Here is an 18,261-nt window from a genome sequence, read left to right on the forward strand (position 1 = left end):
CTGTGGCATTCGTTACATGAGCAGGACTAGAGTTGAGATATATCTAAGAGAATAATTAAGTACTTCTCCTTTAATTCCTTCAATTTCACTGGGAAAATGCATTATTTTGTGGTTGCAAATTATTTATAGAGACAGAGAGGTAGATATTTATACACATATATTTTGCATCCATGTGTATTTGTATACCTATATGATTTTCAACAAATCACTTTTATATTTCATAATTGTAGGAGTGGGGTTGATTTATGGTTTATCTACTTTCAACAGGTAAGAAAGAATTAGAATACCAAAAAAATAGATTAAATAAATAAAAATAATGTCCTAACACCCAATTTCTGCTCTATCCTCTGAAGGCCAGCTACAGTAAACACCAGATTCAGAGTTGAATTCAAATGGATGATGTGTTTGTTGCTCCTCAAACTTTAGGGATTATAAAGTTAAAAATGCAAAACTTGCTAATTTTGTTTACTTGTGACATAAGTACTTGATTCAAATACCATCTGGCCTGCAAGAGAGAACAGCAAATGGAATTGAAATGGAGATACAGTATGTCTTTGGCATACTTGTTAGAAGAATAATTTGTAATAAAGCAATGGATTTTTTTAACTTTATGTTTTGTTTTTCCTTTTTTTTTTTTTATCTCTGCTGCATTATTTATTTTGCTCTCAAGTACATTTCTTTTTGATCAGACAAAAATAATCTAGAAAGTATCATATATCTGACACAGCTGATAACAACGGTCAGTTTCAAAATTGTATAGAGCTGTAAATTATTCCTGAGGATTCTTAATTGTGCCCATATTTGCTCATTCCTTTTGTACTCATTATATTTTGTCATCTCCTCTGTTTCAAATGCAGTTTCTCTACTTCCCCAGCAAAGGTAGCCATGACTCATTTTGCTGTCTCATTTTGCTTCACTGTGTCTTTTACTACTTGGAGAAGTAATGTGTTATTTCTTGCATGGGAAATGAAAATGATAATTAGAAATCTCACTAAATATATTATAAAAACTTCAGTTCTAGTTACTGAGAGGTTCTAAAGGATAAACTCTTGATCTCAAGATCTGGAAAACAAATTGAAAACACAGGGAGAGTGACAGTTTATTGCATTATATAATGCCTTTTGCTTACTAGCTTAATATTCCTATTTCCTTTTTCCATCTTTTCCATCAATTATATAATTTCTAAAAATCCATCTTTCTTTACCTGTTGGTTTTTCTTTAGTTTTTTAACATTTTTTTAGTCATTAATATCCATGGTTCTCTACAAAAATGACTCAGTCATGTAACTCAGTAACCCCTTGAGAAGAGTGATTAACACCTGTTGCCTTGAGAAAAAAACTTAATTTTTTCTAAACTTTAAGTGTAATTCCAGTCCCTGGGTGCTTTATAATTCTATTCAATGTTTACATGCTTATTTTTTCCAGCACAGAATTCTGTGCAAAACACAGAATTCAAAATTATGGCCAAATAACTTTTTCTCTTATAACCTCACAATTAATATGAGCCTCTTAATGTAACTCTATACAAATATTGGTTCTTGGTCTAAAAAAATGTTACAACTGCTGATATTGTTCAATGATGTATACAGTGCTAATCTGAAAAGTTACTTGTAAATAAATTGGATGCTCTCTATTCTCTTAAAATTATTTTTAAAAATCCCAAAACAAACAAAGAAAACCCAACACCGTATTTATTTCAGACCTTAGAATCCCTTTTTAACATATGTGTTGAAAAGACCAATGGGAAAATAGTTTGGGAAGTCATGTCAGAGGACAAAGGAACAGAACAGTGACCTTGGACTATGAACAAACGAAAAAATTTCTGCGAACTTTGCCTCAAGCCTTAAGATCTTCCACTAGTAGATTGTTCACACTCTTCCCAGAAGAACTAGTCCAGTGTTTCACTTTCTGGTCATCAGAAATTTTTTCATTATGTCTGGTCTGAAATTTCCTTTGCTGCCATTTAAGGCCATAATTATCATCCCATGAACAACAGACCTAAAGGAAACATAATATTCCTTCCTTGCTGCAAGAATTCCAATGACAGCCGGCTTGAAGACTCTTATTTCAATCCACCTCAGAATATTTCCTACTGAGAAAAAGATACCAAATCACAATAAAATTCAGCTGAGGAAAATGAGATTTATAAAGTATACACAGTGAATTATACAGGATGTCTTATTAATAAGTACTAAACAGAATCAAGGACTTCACATCATCCTCATGCCACAAAAAGAAGTGTTTCCATTCTCAGAAATGGTTGATATGTCAAATGGCCACCATTCTGCCACGGCCTTTGGTAACTCTTTGTAATTACATTGCTTCAACCAGTGGTTTGAAAGCAAGAGGCTTTCAAAGACAATTTATGTATTTTGGAATTTTTATTTTCTGCTTTTAGGCAGAATGATAGAAAGACTGGCCAAGCTAACACCAGTGAACTGAAATACCAGCTGAGAAATGGCCTTTATAGAAAGTCTGAATTTTCAGTTCTGGAAGGAGCAGGACAGTAAGCACATTTTTTTTGCTAGTAAGTATTTTATTGGTTGGCTTTTGCAACAGATTGCATTAAAAAAAGCCCAACCAACCGACCAACCCAAATAACAGTCAAAAAATGTATTTGTGCATGTATAAATTCATATAATGCAACTGGATCTGTATTTAAGCTATCAAGTAACTAAAGAATTACCAGTTCCTGTCCAGATAATTTATATTAATATGTGTCTAGTAGTTAAATCCACTTTGTTATACTTTCTAACTGCTCTGAGCTTAAAGGAATTCCCAAGAAACTGGCCTAGGAATGTGGTAGAAGTAGAAGAAAAGTATATCAGAATGTTATTTTGAAGCCTCAATAGGACCGATACTTATAAAATCCTGCAGGTTATTTAAGAAAACTTCCTTATATGTAAACAGAACAAAGTTCGGTTTTTATCAGTGGAAAAAAACTACATGAGGATTTGAGAACCAGAAATTGGAGAATTTGAGCTGCATGAAAAATACATGACATTTATTTAAAAATTAATCTGTAATGCTACCAAAATTTATAGCTATATTTAGAATTTATAGCCTATATTTATAATACTGTGTATTAGTACTCAATTTGTGGACTATTATTTAGTTCTCTTTTAAGAAAATCTACATTTTATCATCTTGTATTCAACCACACGCATCTTGAACTAAAGAGGTTTGTATTTTTAGTTTAAAATCCAGCTGTATAGAATCGTTATTTAAAAAATGTAAAATTCCATCTCCTATCAAATAGACCTCCTTCATTTTGTGTTACTTTTGTATAACTTCTTTTCTCCCAGTTACTGTTAGCAATTCTGAGGGATAAAAACGGCAAAATTTTCTGTACTTTTTAGATTATATCTATCATCAGTGTTTTCAATATCAGAGTCTTCAAAAGCCTGGCAGATATTTCTATGATAATGCTATGTCTCACATACCTGTCTGTTGCAGACAGGTAGAGAAATTATAAAAGAAAGACCTCACAAAATCATAAAAGGCCTTGCTCTGCTAAATTAATAGCTGGCCTGCTGCTTCTTCTAAGTGCTGCTAGCTTGCTTCCCATGTGACAAATCATAACAACAAAGTTCGTTAACACAATAAACTATTCCTGGATGGAAAACAACTGGCACCTGCATAAACAGGGAATCTATCCCATGAGAAACAGTGAAGAAAATACGTCAACAATTCAAGAATAGAGAGACTTGATGGAAAAGTAAAATACCTTTTATTAACCAATAGAGTAATTAGCAAGAAAGCTATTAACCAGTTAAAGTTGCACACAAAGTCTGTAAAACCTGTATAAAATGAGTTGTGTGAATAAAGAAGTGTTTTTTCCTGCATGAAGAAATTAAGAGTCTCAGATGATTTATTTCAACACGTATCAAAGGATTTGTTTTGAATTTCAACGATCTGCTATCATGTTAAAGAGAACAGCAAGAAATAGCAGGATCAAAATATGCATATTCTGTAACAAACTGCAGCAATATTCAGAACAGTATGGCTGCTGGCTCGGCACAACAAAATTTAAGATGGAGTGCACTGAAAGCAATATACATTTTCAGGCTACATAAATCAAAAAATCATTTTTTGGAATGAGTTGCCTAGTAGGGGCTTTGTTCCTTTTTCTGAAACATCTGGCATCTGCTGTCATTGAGAGAACATTATTGTGCTGGGCAGAACATCTATTTGCTCTGATATGGCATTTCTTACGTTCAGATACAGCCCATCCTTGTAAATTATTGCTATTTTTTGCTGGAAAAAGGACTGGCCAGACCAATACTGCTGTTGCAGGCCCTTTTCCTTTTTCTTTTCAAATTGTGTTCCTTGCTGTGCCCTAAATGAATGATGGAGTTTGTTTTGTATTCTCAGAAACAAGAACATACGGGCTTAACCATTCATTACCAAATGCCACAAATTCCCATCTTCCATTGTTCTATTTCTGAAGAATATTAGTAATAACATTCTTAATCTCAGAACAAAGGAGTATATTTCCAAAGAAGCATGAAAGCAAGGAATTTAGACATAGAAAGACTTCTTTAATAGACTTAGCTCCAGTTTTCAGAAAATAACTGTCTATTTTGTTGTAAAAAAAAAACCAGAACACTTTCATTACAGGTCACAAAATTTTTTTCAGTTTCTAGTTTGCCTTGGACATGCACTTGAGTGAAGTACCACCATTTTGATGAGTTTAGTTTCCAAGAAAGGGAGGAAAGTGAAATGAAAGTGAAAAGAAAGCACATGTTCATTGAGAAACACTGCTTAAACCTTAAAGCTTAATAGTGAATGACAGCACTGAAAAGGAAAATTATTAAGCAGTTCCTTCTCGCAAGAGTAACAATTTAAATTTTTCTGAATGGAGGAGAGGGAACCCTTTTTGCAGCTTTTTGGCCTCGAGTGAAAGCAACCTTATTGACTGCCTGCAATGCTGCTGCTGTGAAGCTGTGCTCTGGTTCCATAGCATCATCAGGAGGCCAGGGTGATTCATCACTCACTGTGGAGAGAAGCACACCTATTGCTGCACTTCTGGTAGACTTCGCAAAAATACGAGATTCTCATCCAAGCCAGTTGTGGTGACAAAGCTCCTTGAAAATCTGAGCCAACAAATTAGGACTTCAGAGTAGTACATTTATTTCAATAAATTAAGAATTAATTCAAAACATACCTTAATTAGTAGTCCTTTATACCCTGAGCTTTGGTCTAGATGGCTGTAGTCAGAGCCATTAGGGCCATTTAACCCTAAGGTTCCAGGTATTTTTTGGATTCAGACAGCCAGCTGTCTCTGTGTGAGTGTGTGTATGAATGCGTGCAAAGAGCCAGTTTGCATGTACCAGAGCATGCCAGTGGTGGGGCCAAGGCTTAAACCACTGATTAGGCACAAAAATTAAAGGGTCAGCAATGGAAATGGTAGCAGCAGTACCTGTCTTTCCTATGCCTGATAAAGGCTGGGGTAGTTTTTTTGCCAGCCATTTCTCAGAAGCTGTTTACACAGTTATATTTTAATTAAGCCACAAAATATTCCTACCCCAGTCTCCCTGTCTGGGTTCAACCATAAAGTTTCTAGTACATGAAAAGCGTAGAGATCAATATGGGCTGTGATTGATTGAAGTTTGAAGTATTTCTTTGATTTGAGAAGGGGCTTTATGGAAGAGGGACTGTCATCTGTTGGAGTAAATTCTTGTGTCTGAATGATATGAGCAAGGAAAATCAGAATATTTGGGTACGTTGTGAGCATTACTGTCATAATGTTCAGGACTAGGAACTGTATTTCCCCCCATTTTTGAGTTTGCATGTAGAAATTTAATTTTGTTTTCTTAGCAGCATCTGGATTATTTCTAGAGATTAATTTTTATGTTGGTAACAAAGGAGTTATGCATCCAGAAAGTGATTTGTATTACACCTCTTGATAAATTAGATTTTGATAAACAGACCCTCAAGTAATCTTCTCATTTTTAGTTCTTGACAGAAAAAAAGAAGCAATGTCCTTTCCCCTTGTATGAAACTTCTACTAAAGTGGAAGATAAAGTGAAGAAAATAAAAAAATTAGGACAGACAACAGATTGTAATGGATCTACTAAATCTAAATGAGTAAAACTGGAATTTAATACTATTACAACTTTATTTCTTGGTCATCCTACTCTGTGCTTGGTATAGCATGAATTTTTCACACAACAAAATACATTAAAACTTGGGAATTCCTACATGTAGAAGTAACATGCTTTATTAGTCTACATGAGGCAGTCAGAAAATACAATTTTGACAGCTTCTACACACGAGCAAGTCAAAAAAACATTTAGAAACCAGAAGAAAATGAAAAATATTGATCTTCGAGGAAGGATGCCTGCGAGAAAAGGAAGTAGGAAGAAAGACTGACAACACACATGGAGAATTTTAATATTGGGCTCAGCAGCAGTGGTATGAAACAGTAAGAATAAAGGTAAAATTAACACTAGAATTTCTCAAATTTGTGATTTTGGATGCCATTCAAATACATACTTCACATTCAATTTCAGCAACAAATGAAAGACAACTCAATTTTAATTTGTTATTTATTGTATATAAAAATAGGTTTACAAAAAAAAAAAACATAAAAAAGGGAGATTTAAGAATAAGAACAAAAAAAAGATTTCTATATGTAATTAAAATAAGTAAAAACCACCGCTTTATGAAGTCTCTCAATACAGTCAGATAGAAAAAGGGCCTGAAAATATACAGCTTTATTTTTAAAAGTTCAGCTACAGTTTAGTCCACTATAAATAATAATGACATTTCCATTGAAGGCATTGAATATATGCCTTGCACATATTCTTGCAAATGCAAACTGTCTCATCTCTGTTAATTTGTTGAGACAATATTTTTAGTTAGGAATGAGGTGCCTTTTATTCTATGTAGAACATATTTCTAAATATGACCTTTTCCATTCACTCAGATTTTTTAAAAATTGTATTATAAATAAATGCATAATTTATAGATGTGTCTTTAAAGAACAATATTTGATTGTTCCAAATAAACAAACAAATGTTTTCCTTGTATTTTTTTTTAAATCCTTAGATTTAGGTCATATGTTTGTAAAGACAACATGTAAACAATGAAAACAAGGGCTATCATTTATTGCTGTAGAAGATCTATACATTATAAATAACAGTTGTACTTATTTCTTTGATTTATAATTCAAATGTCTGCATTAAACAGTAATGATATCTATTATTGCTATAATCATAAATATCAAATTCTATCCCCCATGCAATTTTATGCAACCATGATGCTAAAATGGGCCAGACAAAAGCTCATCCTGCTTCTTTGTCACTACTTGATATCCATTAAAGTCCTTCATATTCCCAAAGACAGATTTTCTGTCTCTATAAAAAATTAATTTAAATAAAACTATTTCAAATTCACCTGTCTAAAATCAACTTTAGAGTACAAATAATGTAGACATTTTAGAAAATAAAAAAATAGTATTATCTTGCTAACTAGTTAAAAAACTATTCATTATTTTAAAACAAAAATAATACCAATTTTTATTTTCTTTTATTTTTAATTTAATGCTGTAAAATTTGGGTATGGTTTAGTCACTGTCTTCAGTATTATCATTTAGTAGACGTCTGGCACTGAGACTGCAAGTGGACAAAACAAGCATGATGAAAAGATTGAAAATGCCCAACAGAAGGTTTTTCCTGAACAGGTCATAGTAGAGAGGAAGAAGGCCATTAGTCAGAATTAAAAGTGAGCATTTAGATGTGAAATTTAGCTTGCAAAGTTGTATTAAAGAACAGGGAAAATTGTTGCAGCAGAGGATAATGTTGGTGTGAAAATACCTGTAGCTGCACATGGTGTAATGCTCCCAGGAATGGGTACTCCATTAGTTTTGGTGGGAAGAGATGAAACTGGTTGGGAAGGAAGCTCCCATGATCAATTGTGTGTGTGAATACATGCGTGTGATTGGACCATTTGAGGATTAGTTACAAAAAAGTTTGCAGAAATTTTTAGATGGTTTGTTACAGTCTAGTGTTGTAGATACCTATTGTATGATGGATATTGATCCTGAATGTGTGGTTCTCTTATTTGCCACTTAATTGCATGTCATTAACAAATCAGTAAACAGGTCTGATCCTGATTTGGCTCAAGCTACATGTACTGAGCAGTTTTTTCTTGTGATAACTCCTGGAGGAAGAAAACAGGACTAAAGAGAGCTGTCTTAGAATGACAATGTCCACCTAAATCAGACAAGACCCAGAGCTCAACCACAACAGAAAAAAAAAGTTTTAAAATGTAGGTTTTAAGTTAGCAGCCTTTGTATTAAAAAACCTGTGCATTCACAATCCTTTCTTAAGGGTTATGATTTCCTGTTCTTTCTGCAAGTATGACAAGCACAAAACTCCTTTTTTTCCTCCCCCCAATTATATGAGTACTGTCTTGATTAAAAGAGCCTTGCTGCCAGATCATAACTAACAAGGATTTTGCCTATGTACTCAGCTTTAAGAAGGAATTAGGTTTATTTTCTTGTCCAGCTAGCTGAGGCAAATTAATATATTTTACTAAAAGCCACATCAATTAGGTAATCTACATAATATCAAGAGATTTGGAAAGAAAAAAACACCTGCCCCACCTGATTAAGAAGCAGACATGTTCTTGGCAGTAACCAAGGAGAAATGACAAGAAACAAACAAACAAAAACAGAAAATGAAAAGGAAAGAACTGATTTATTCAATTACTCTGATGGGTTAATTGCAGAAACCACCACTCACTGCCTTCCACTTTTCCAGTTGTTAGGGTCACTATTTAATATAAAATGTTGCTTCTAATAATTTTCACTATATGTTTACTGACATGTACATTTGAAAGCATAAAAATTAGTTAGATGTAGTGCCCCCAGCTGTGATCATGAAAGCTAATATTATTGTTCTTTCACAGCTCCTCATGTGCTAAAGCAAATGACATTTTAGAATGCTTAGTATTTAAAATTACTTTTAGACAGAAAAAATTTGACAGCTGACAACCAACATTTAAGATAAACATATTTTTCTTTCTCTGTTACACTGGAAATTGCCTCACTACCGTGACTCTGATCACTTTCTCTTAGAACCATTTTCACACAAGGCATTTTACTTCAGTTTCTGAAATACCACTTTAATGCACTCTTGTGAATTTTCTTTCGTCAATAACAAATTTATGAAAGTAACAGACTGAAATTACAAATGGATTCCGCAATGAATCACATCACGTAGGGGTCACAGAGTAGAAAACATTAAGTATATTAACAGAAAAAAACCCCACTATTGTGTTGCTTTTACTTCTTGATCATCTGCTTATTTGCATACTATTGATTAAAGTCTTAAAGTGTGATTAAAAATACTTTACAAGCTATTTTACATTAAGTTGTTATGCTGTTTAGTTTTTTTCAATAATGTAACTATTGTACTATCACATTCAAATTGTTCTTTTAACAAGTAGTTGGAGGATGTGTCATACGACAATGTACAATATTCAAAAGCAATTTATCAGAAAATCTTTTTTTAATGCAAATACACCATCACCTCCACACAACTCCAAAATCTTGATTGCAATTAGCATATAATAATAACACAATGGGTGATACATTGCTGTATAATAGCTATCAGAGGAAAGCAAAGTAAGAAACAGAAAAGATTTTGTGGGCAAAGAAATTGGGTTTTATCATAATGCGCTTAAATAGAACTTCACACTCTAACCACATACACCACAGTGACTTTCTTAAATATACTAAAGCATCATTAACTATTAACCCTGAAGATTAATTTTCTAATTCATGTAGAAACATAATTTCAAATGGGTGAGTAATGTCATGATTTTTAGTGGAGTTTTTAACAGGTTTACATCATGACTGGTACATATGAATAGGTTTCCAGAAAAATTCTAAAGCTTGTGCAAATACTTTTTTCAAACAAAATATGCAGTGGTCTCTGACAAAAAACATGTCAAAAGTAAGCATTTGAAAATAAGCTACAGTTCAACTACATCAAAAAAAAAAAAAAAAGAGCCAAAATTTATTTGGCTTCTGAGTTACATTAAGGAATGGTAAAGGATGAAATCTCAAGTTCTGAATAATACTTAGATATCTTAAATTCTGGGTGCAATTTTACTCTGTGTTCCTACATCATCTGTCCTGAATTCTCAAAAAAAAATTTCAGAAAACAGTATTTTAAAATAACTATTTTATACATGGCAAATACATTGCTGATTATTTCATTTTATAATATAAACAATATCAAGTTGCACTTCAGAATTTAAATCTTTGGGGAATGACTACATGCATGGTTACACTGAAAAGGAAAAGAAATAGAAAACAAACTGAACTAGAAACAAATCACATGTTTGTTTGGCAAATTGACTCTTTCTAAAGATACTTCTTATAGCTTGGCATCATGATGTACAAATCTTGGTTACAGTTTCCTTAAAAAAAAAAGAATTCATGCCAAAGAAAATACCATTCTCTGAGATGGCTTTTTTTTTTTTCTTTCCTGTTCAGCTGAGTCATTAGAAGGAAAGGAGAGTGATAAGCTGTTTGTTAAAAAGAGTGATATTGTAGCTCCCCCTCAAAATCAATGTCAAAACCCTTTTCTGATTTCAGTGGACTCAATTCAATCTACTCTCTAGGCTAAAACTGGCTTCCTCTTCATTCAGCAGCAATTCCATGGCACAGAAAGATTTTCAGGAGATTTAAGGAGAGTAAAAATCTAATTGATTTTTTACTCATCAGATCATCAGATGAGGATGGAACACCAAATATTGTGGTTTTATCCTGGTAGGCAGCTAAGCCCCACAAAGCTGATTGCTCCCTTTCCTCTAGAGGAATGGGGGAGAGAGTCAGAAGAGTGTAAGTAGGTTAAAATAAATACAATTTAATAAGTAATCCAAAATCTGTGTGTGCATTTAAACGAAACAAGGAAATTTTTCACTCCTCTAGAGCAGGATAGGAGACAAGCAGTCTCCAGTAAAGCAGGGGTCTATGACAAAATCAGGGAGTCACAGAATGAGTAAATTTGGAAGAAACGACAGTGGAGCCATCTGGTCCAGCCTACCTTGTCAAGCAGGGTCATTTCAGAGCACACGGCTCAGGTTTGTGTTTAGGTTCTGGAACAACTCCAGTGAGGGAGACTCCATACCCTCTCTGGGTAAACTGTTCCTGTGGTCAGGCACCCACACAGTACAGTTCTTCCTCTTGCTCAGGTGGAATCCTGTTTCTGCCCATTGTGTCTCGTCCTATTGCTGGGCACAACTGTGAAGAGCCTAGAAACATCCTCCTCTTCAGATAATATCACATTGATGAGGTCCAGTCTCAGTCCTCTCTTCTTGAGACTGAACAGCCCCAGCTCTTTCCTCTTTATGGTCTGCCCATCTCTCCAACCTGTCGAGGTCCTTCTGAAGGGTTGCACAGCTCCCAGGGGTGTTGGCCACTCCTCCCAGCTTTGTGTCATCAGTGAACGGGCTGAAGTGCACACTTTATCCCTTTACCCAAGATATTGATGAATAATTTAAATAATAATGGGGTCAGTGTTGACCCTTGGGGAACACCACTGTCGACAGGCATAACTAGACCCTGGGCCACATTCTAGAGTCTTCTGGAATGTGCCATTCAGACAGTTCTCAATCCATTCACTCATCCAGTCCATACTTCCTGAGTTTGCCTATGAGGATGTTGTGAGAGACAGCATCAAAAGCCTTGCTAAAGACAAGGTAGACAATATCCACTGCTCTCCCTTTATCCATCCTGGTGCTTGTCTCATTGTAGAAGGCAATCAGGTTGGTTGAGCATGATTTACCTTCAGTGTATCCATGCTGACCATTCCTGATCATCTTATCATCAGCATGGATGAGACAGACTTCAGAATGAGGCACTCCATCACCTTTCCAAGGATTGAGGTGAGGCTGACTGGCCAGTTGTTCCCTGGGTCTTCCTTGCCTGTTTGAAGACAGGGATGATATTTGTTTTTTTGCAGTTCTCAGGAACCTCTCCTGATGGCCATGACCTTTCAGAGATGGTCATGAGCAGCTTCATCATGGTGAGCACAAGGATGCTGAGCACTTGTGGATGCTGAGAATCAGGGCCTATGGACTTGTGGATATTAAGTTTTCACAGATTTTCTCTAACTCAATACTTCCTGACAAAGAAAAAGTCTTCCTTCCACCATTTCTTTTCCCTGGTCTGCTGAGACAGCGATTTCTGAGTGCTGGTCTTGTCAGTAAAGACCAAAACAAAGAAACCATTCAGTAACTCTGCCTTCTTAGCATCCTCTGTTACCAGAGTCCCTCCTCCATTTGGTAATAGTCCCATGTAATCCTTTGTTTACCTCTTGTTATTGATGTATTTGAAGAAGCCCTTCTTTGTTGTCCTTGACATCCCTGATAAGATTTAAGTTCAGGTGAGTATTAATCTTCCTCATCTCATTTCTACTTGCTCTAAGACAAGCACTTCAATTCAGCTTTCACATTTCTCACTCATTACCCCAGCTTTTACCATTTAGTGTGATGCCATATGGTATGAGGTACATCTTTGCACAGTTTGGGGTCATTTGTCCCAGGTGTCCCCTCTCCCAGCCATCTTGCTGTTAGGTAGTCTGGGAAGCAGAAGAGGCCTTTATACTGTGTAAGCACTGTTGAGCAGCACCTAAACCACTGCTGTGTTAATACCACTGTTCTCATTACAAATATAAAAAAAATAGCACCATACAAGCTACTATGAAGAAACTTAACTCTGCCCCAGGCAATATTAGTACACCAACCTAAATGGAGTAAGAAGCAATGGCATTCATTTATAAATAGATTACAACTTTCATAACACCAATAGCAAATGTGGTCTTACTAAAGCCATTAGTTTCCCTAACACATCCATACATTTTTGTTTCTCACCGTGTGGGTTGCAGCTTACTGCTCCCAGTTGATATTACGCCATTTCTTGCGTAAATTTTAATTTGCAATTAAACCATTTGAAGTTAGTTGACTCACAGGAGTCAATTCTGATTCATGAAGCATAGCAGATACTGAAATTAGTCTTTCCACACCAGAATCAGAAGACATAAAAGAAAAATCTCTCATAATCCTATCTGAAAAGATAAACTTGCTCCAAAATTTGTTTCAGTCTCAGAAAACATGTGTGTTTTCATGCTGGAAATCTGACACAAACTCAGGATTGGAAAAGCTAGATTTCAGATATCTTATTTGCTTTTCTTTCATATCACAAGAAAAACAGCCCTGAATCTACATCCCAGGCTAGTAAATTTCACTTGGTTTTGGGACAGTGGGGACGAATTTTGATGCCAAAAAAAGCTTTGCCACCATAAATGATGTATTTTTTTTTTATTGCTTAAAACGTCTTCTACATGAAAAATTCTTTATGAAGTGTGATTTCCAGAAAGTTCCTTCCCCCCTTCAGTTTATTTTTCTTATTTTAAATTTTCTAGATAATCAGTAACACTCATTATGAATAATTCTATTTTTTGTCTAGTGGCAGTGATACAGACTTTAGTAAACATGGTAGTTAACATTCCATAATAGGTTTTATTTCTCATCTCCATTTGCTGGCTGGACACTAAGGTGGACATTGCTATTAAAGCCCAGACAGCTGTCCCTGGTTTATTCTTGCTTGTACATTATTGCAGTTCTGACTTGAACAGAGCAAATCCCCTGATTTGCATTCACTGACAGCAAATAAGTCAAAAAGGTCATTTTCCTTTGAATTGTATTACATTTGTCTCAGGTGATAGTGATACCATAATTATCCTGGACTTTGTTGAGGTTTTTCTGATTTTTTTGTTTGTTTGCTTGTTTTGTTGCTTTTGGGGTTTTTACTGTGTGTGTGTGTGTATGGTTTTTTTCCCCCTGTGTGTCAGCTCCCACTCCCCTAGTTATTATTCTGCTCTTTTAGGTAGTTTCAAAACAATTTCTTTGCTTACATATAGTGAAAGACATTTAGAGTATATTTCACCTGGTTTTTTTTTCTTTCTTGCCATCTGTATACTTTTTTAATTGAATGTTCTGTACTTCACTATTTCCTTTCAATTTCCCTTTTTCTACTGTTTAGATTAACTCTCTCTTTGCAGCATTCTTCTAGACTGTCATCTGCTGACTGGTTTGATAGCCTAATGCTACTGTACTCATTTTTCTCTGATATGAAAAGAGTATGTTCTAATCTTGGGAAAGATATAATCAGTCATTATAGATCCTCCCTTCAAATGTTTTTTAATTTATATTTGCTCCAAAGCCCTCTGCATGTCTTTTATGATAAAATTCAGAATGAAAAAACACCATGATTTACAATTTTATCTAAAGCATAACATAATTTCTTGAAAGATTATGGTTTACTGTCCAGCCTTTTGAAAGTAATTAGTTTATGCTCTCTTTATGGAAAAACAGTTCATTTGTTTATTCACATTAACGGTACTATTTTTCACTTTATTCCTATACATTTCCTTAATTTAAATGAGTGTATAGTTCAGTCAGCTCACATAAATAGTGGAGTGATGGAAAATTCTGTAATCCACACTGTCCCTTTTAAATGGAGACATAATTCTGCATTTGCAAAATAATTCAAGTAATTCGTTAACAAATCAATAATATATTATGTTTTTCCTCTTAAATATTTTTTAGTCCATACTTTGAAAAATTTCTTAAGAAATATAAGTACTGGAGATCAAGGCTCATATTTCATTAAGATTTGCATTTGTGTTAAATCCATGTTTGATGACTACAGCAATTACACAAACTAGTAGTGTCAGTTCCAGGGGAAAAAAAAACCCCTCAACCAAATCCCTTCTGACAAACTCTTATTCTAATCCCATCTGTTGTGGCTTAACCCCAGAGAGCAGCCCAGCCCAACAGCCACTCACTCACTGCCTCACCATTAGGATGGGGAGAGATTTGGACAAAAATTACAAAAAACTCCAGGACTGAGATATAAACAGTTTAACAGGGAAAGCAAAGGTTATGCACACAAGCAGAGCAAAACAAGGAATGAATTCACAGCTTCACATGGGTGGGCAGGTGTTCAGTCATCCCAGCAGAGCAGGACCATATCACATGTAGAGGTGACTTGGGAAGACAAGCCCCATCACTCCAAACATGCCCCCTTTCTTCTTCTTGTCCCCACTTTAGACACTGAACTTGGTGTCACAAGGTCTGGAATGTCCCTTTGGTCAGTCTGAGGTCACCTGTTCCAGCTGTGTCTTTTCCCAGCCTCCTAGGCACCCCCAACACTGTCACCAGTGTGCAGGTGATGGGAAAAGCAGAAAAGGCCTTGGCTCTGTGCAATCCCTGCTCAGCAGTAAAAAAAACCTCTCTGAATTATCAACCCTGCGTTTGGAACAAATCCAAAGCACAGCCCTATACCAGACATTGTGAAGAAAACTGAATCAATTCCAGATGAAGCTAGCATGTACTCTCTAAATACGAAAAAAAGTGAAAATATTTTTCATGGAATAACAAATCTGAAAAGGTAATTTTTACCTAAAAATTAAAAAGTGCAAAAATATTTTGAGATAGATTATTCTCTGAAAATTGATGACGGCTAAGCACAGTGGACTTCCATATGATTCTCCACTCTTATTTATACAACAAGATAAATTTTAGACCATAAATTAATCAAAACACATACCTTAAATGCAGTCTTTATAAAAAAATAAAATACTTCTCTCCACTTAGAATTTGGTTTGCTATGAGTTTAGGTGGTGGTCATTTAAAGATATTCCGGTGCTCGTTATGTTGCTGGTTATAGAAAAACAAATCAGGTCTGATATAGGATATCAAAGTATTATATCTGTGAGGCTATACAGAGAACTAAAAGCCATGAATACCATTCTGAACACAGATCTTTTGAAATTACAAAAGTCAGTGACAATAAACTGTGTTGCTAGGAGACCACAGGCAGTGAAATATTGTCTCCAGTTAAAATAAGAATGCTGATTAAAAAATATTCTCAGCAAATAATGAATAAAGGTGTCAGAGGTATCTGTTGTGCCAAAGATCAGACAGAGCACTTAATTTGTAAGCCAGAGCAATATATCCAAGCCTTTAACAGCTGGCAATTTGCCATAAGAATTTCAGTACAAGGACAGAAGATAATAAAACTTCAGGTACTGCTTACATCCAGAATTGTTGTACATCATATTGCAGCTTCATGAATTCTTTATCTGTATATCGATGTTACATCTTTAAATTAAATCGAGAATGTTGTGAAGGAAGAACTGTAAGCACTCTTAGTTAATGTGATTTAAAGAGCAAAGACAGGGTCTGAAGAACAGACATGACCTCAACTGTAAAGATATGACTATGAAAGTTAAAAATGCATGCAAACAATTCTGTTTTCTTTTAGTGATGAAGGAATTATGTAATGGTTCTTTTTTTTATCCCAGTGGGTTGACAATATGGATGAATATACTACAACATGTATAGAAATTCTATACAAACAAATGGAAAACTTCAAAATTTATGTTGCTGTGGAGAAGAAATCATGAGACTGAAGACATGTCACCCTGCACAAGAGAATAAAAATGGATGCATTTAGTCACCTCAAGTACAATATCTGAATATAGAAAAGTACTGTATAGATGGACTAATTGCATGGTTCTGCTTCTCTGCCTGTTTGCTGGTTTAACAGATTGCTTGATGTTTTAACAGGTTTTCCTCTGATAAATGCACAGATGCAAATGATTTCCGTATATTCAAAGGGGTCTTCTTTTGTGTATCAAATGGCTCTAGTTGCTTGTTATTTCTCCTCATACACTGGATTACAGCATAGCTCTAGGAATTTGTAATCTATTTTTTTTTTTTTTAATGTAAGGTACTTTCTGAAAGATGTTTTCCAATTATGAAAGCTTTTTACCTGCTTTTCATTGTTTTTTTAGCATAAAAAGGGGAATATAGTCCAAAAGTCCATTGTGACATGGCAGGGCCCTCGGTGACGCGGGAGCTTGTGCTGCCCAAAGTCCATTGTGACATGGCAGAGCCCCGCCCTGGCTGGGGGTATATAAAGGGCACTGCGCAAACCTGGGCTGGCCAGTCCCACGAGAGTGGCTGTGGTCCTCTGCGCTTCTGCGCTTCTGCGCTTCCGCGCTTCCGCGGTTCTGCGCTTCCGCGGTTCTGCACTTCTGTGCTTCTGCGCTTCCTTCCTTCCTTCCTTCCACGCTTCTGTGCTTCCTTCCATGCTTGCTTCTTTTCGCACTTGCTTCCTTCCATGCTTGCTTCTGCACTTCAATGCTTCTGCGCTTGCTTCCGTGATTCCACACTTGCGTGCTTCCACGCTTCCTTCTGCTCTTGCCTGCCTCCCTCCTTCTGTGCTTCTTCTGTGCTTCTTTTCACGCTTCCTTCCTTCCTTCCGCGCTTGCTTCTGTGCTTCTGCGCTTCTTCTTTCTTTTCTTTCTTTTTTATTTTTTTATTTTTTCCTTTTTTATTTTTTTATTTTTTTATTTTTTTTTTTTATTTTTTTATTTATTTTTAATTTTTTAATTTTTAATTTTTAAATTTTTAAATTTTCTTTTCTTTTTTCTTTTCTTTTCTTTACTTTTCTTTTCTTTCCTTTTTTCTTTTCTTTTCTTTCTTTCTGCTCTTGCTTCTCTTTCTTCTTTCTCCCTCCCCTCCTCTCCCTCCCTTTCTTTTTGTCTTTTTCTTTCATTTTCTCTCTTTCCTCGCCTATTTTTGCTTTGTGCCTTTTCTGTCTTTTCTAATCCTTTTCAGTGGAGCAACTGCTTTTTTTCCCTTTCCATTGGCAATAAATCGCTGAAACAATCTTGTTTTCTTGCACTTCCTTTCATCCTAGAACATCTCCCTCCCTCCCTCCCTCCCTCCCTCCCTCCCTCCCTCCCTCCCTCCCTCCCTCCCTCCCTCCCTCCCTCCCTCCCTCCCTCCCTCCCTCCCTCCCTCCCTCCCTCCCTCCCTCCCTCCCTCCCTCCCCCACTTCCTTCCACATTTCTTTTCTTCCTTCTCTTTCTGGAGAAAAAAAAAATCAAATAATTCTAAGGAAATTATTGTAATCTCAAGGATGAGTTTAACACCTAGGACACTGGTGGGTTTTTGTGCCTAAGAGTGAGGCTGTAATTTGAAATTTTTATCTGGACACTTTTATAAAAAAATGGAGGGAAAAAGAGTAAAGACACAGACTTTGAATCAATAATATGTTTTGGATGTATGGAAGGTTTCTGTAGTGCAAAAAGTGGAAGAAAGGACCTGTCATGGACTAACTGAAATTCCTATTCCCCATTCTCCTGTACTTCTCAGGGTATGGAGAAGG

Source organism: Cyanistes caeruleus, chromosome Z (genome assembly GCF_971803275.1).
Source record: "Cyanistes caeruleus chromosome Z, bCyaCae1.hap1.1, whole genome shotgun sequence".
Classification (NCBI taxonomy): Eukaryota; Metazoa; Chordata; class Aves; order Passeriformes; family Paridae; genus Cyanistes; species Cyanistes caeruleus.